General features: G+C 42.2%; 1 pseudogene; it reads left to right on the top strand.

Annotated features, from left to right (window-relative positions):
* The first annotated feature begins 592 nt into the window (after positions 1 to 592).
* Positions 593 to 1,276, top strand: LOC118725408 (annotated as a pseudogene).
* The last annotated feature ends 1,638 nt before the right edge of the window (positions 1,277 to 2,914 follow it).

Genomic DNA, 2,914 nt, shown 5'->3' on the forward strand with positions numbered 1-2,914 from the left:
AGGACGGGGCCAGTGGGGACTGAACGGGCAGCTGCTTCATGAGGGCGCTTGGGACCGCCATGATCATGGCAGCGGCAAATCCTGAACACTTATGGGCTTCTCTACAAACACTCCCGAAACTTCGCTGATTCCAAATAGTAAACAGCTGTCAATACCAAAACAGAAAAATCCTCTCCAACTAGAAGCCCTGGACTTGCAATGCCACTGAAGGAAACACCACTTGAGGAGGAGCTAGAAGAACCAGAAGTGTGCAACCAGAAGATTGTGGGGTTGTGAGGGACACCTGGGTGCCTATGGCTAGAACATGAGCCTGCTATTGTGCATGTTCATAGTCAGTGACTTCTGGCAGGAAATTATTTCAACAGGTTTGCTGTTCCCTTGTTGCGAGGAAGATCACAATTAAAGGATCCTGATCTTGGTTTGAAGCAGAGAAAATGGGATAGTGACGAATAAAAAACTTTGGAGACAGTGAAGGGCAGTTTGTCCAGACTGTTTGAGAGCTACGGAGTAGAGTTTAATTGGGATAGAAATCCTGTTAACAGCACCTGGTGCCTGAAATCTGAGCACACTACTTTTAGGTTTTCCAGTTCGAGTTTTTGGAGACCGCCTATTAAAACATTCCTGGTTGGGGAGCACTTCTGGCACCAGATGGTCACCATGAAGTCCAACCCGTTGGTGACCTCAGGGCGCAGCAAAAACTGCAAAGGCCACTTCAATGCCCCCTCCCACATGCACCGCAAGATCATGTCTCCCCTGCTCTCCAAGGAGCTGCAGCAGAAGTACAATGTCTGCTCCATGCCCATCCGAAAGGTAGATGAGCATGTTCGAAGACATGACAAAGGTCAGCAAGTCGGCAAGGTAGTACAGGTGTACAGAAAGAAACATGTCATCTACCTCGAGAGGAGAGCAGCGTGAGATGGCTAATGGCACACTTGTCCACGTGAGCATTCACCAGGGCAAGGATGATTATCACCAGGCTAAAACTGGACAAAGACTGAAAAAAAATTCTTGAACACAAAGCCAAATCTCAATAAGTTGGAAAAGAAAAAGGCAGATATAAGAACTTACTGAGAAAATGCAGGAATAAATGTAACCTGTTGTGTAACGACAGTTTAGCTGTAGGTTTTTAGCCTGGTATGTATTCCTTTAAAATTGTTCAGAATGTCTCTGGAATATTGTTTCCTTTCTGGTGATTGATATGTGGCTCTTTATATCTATTGTTGCTGCTTGGATTAATTTTATGAATAAAAATTGGAAATGTTTCTTAATTCAAAAATAAAAAAGTAAGTAAATAAGTAAATAAAATATTCCTGGTTGGAAAGTGTTTGTATAGAAGCCCATAAATATTAAGTGTTTGCTATGTTGCCATGCTAATCTCTCTGTAAGGAATATGGAATAATATTAAATGTCTCAAGAAGCTTGAATTTTAAAATAAAAAAAATAAAGAAGAAACATAAATATTAAAATTTTAAAAAAAGAAGCTTGAGTTTTAGGAGTGAAATCAGGCAGGCAGGTGAGTGGTTAGGGGCCATCAGGAAGGCAGGCAGAGTGGTTAGGGGCAATCAGGCAGGCAGGCCAGTGGTTAGGAGCCAGCAGTCTTGAATGTAAGAGGAATGTCCCAAAAATCCCAGATGGGAAGACTGTGTAAGCATGAATTTCATGTATTGGGCCTCTAGTACATTTATAAGTTCATAGAGAATTTTAAAGGAGATAATCCTATAAAGCACTTGACATGATGCCTGACACATAGTAAATATTTAATACAAGCTTTTAAAAACATGGCCAAATCATAAAATTAATATTGTGAATTGGCCTGAGAAAGTAGAGGCAAAAGAAATAAAATATTTTCTTAAAAGCAAAGGGAAGTGCACTGTATTAATACTGTGGCTGCAGTATCAAATTAGCACACACTATGTGACTTAAAACAATAGACATTTATTCCTCTGCAGTTCTGAAGTTTAGAAGTTCAAAATCAAAGTGTCCAAAGGCTCTGGCTCCTTTGGAAGGCTCTAGAGGAGAATCTTCCTGCTTGACTATCCTCTAGCCAAATGTTAACTGTATAACTGTCTCATACTCTTAGAGTTGCCTCATCTATAAAATGGGGGACGTCCTCTTCCTCTTAACTTTCACCATAAATACCAAGTCCCTCAAATTCCTATTCTGTTTTCCAGAACTGGCCTGAGCCGGAGGACAGAGCACACCACCAGTGATGTGGGGGTGGAAAACCACAAGGACAAACGTTTCCTTCAAAAGTCTTCTGTTTGAGAACTGAAGACTCAGTTCAATAAAAGAGTTCACTCTAATATGATGGGAAGACCAAAACTGAGACTGGCATGTTAATAGGAACCCACCAAGCTCTGGGAACCAGCTGTTAGTCCCTCTCCAAAGATCACATTTCTCACCCATCCCCACCTCCACCTCTGTCATGGCAATCAGCTCTGCCTATGCATCAGTTCCAGCCTTTTGTCACTGGGCACCTTCATTTGTTTACATATGGCTTTGGCCCTTATAACTGAGCAGCACGTGGCTTCTGCTATCTTCTGAGCTCACATCTACCTTGTGTCATCTCCCAATGCATCCTGTCAGCTTCTGCCCCCACCGCTATCTCCTTCAATCTCCAAGTTTACCAACCTCAAGTTACCTAGAAAATAAACTAATCAAACACACATTTCCTTCTGAACTAGTGCAAAAGTTATCAAGAATATGGATGTGTTGCCCGTGGGCAAAGGCCAATCAGCAATAGATAGGAGGAGTGTCCACCTGAAGAAAAACACAGCTTCTGTCCTTCAGAGGGATTATATGTGGATTAGCTTCACCAAAGAGGGGGATGAGGCTAACAGGTATGTGACTGCTCTTCTTTGAGAACCACATCCCCATCCCCCAAATTTTCCATTTCCATGTGAGCTATTGCATT

This window comes from Pipistrellus kuhlii, unplaced genomic scaffold (assembly GCF_014108245.1).
Source record: "Pipistrellus kuhlii isolate mPipKuh1 unplaced genomic scaffold, mPipKuh1.p scaffold_m20_p_20, whole genome shotgun sequence".
Taxonomy (NCBI): domain Eukaryota; kingdom Metazoa; phylum Chordata; class Mammalia; order Chiroptera; family Vespertilionidae; genus Pipistrellus; species Pipistrellus kuhlii.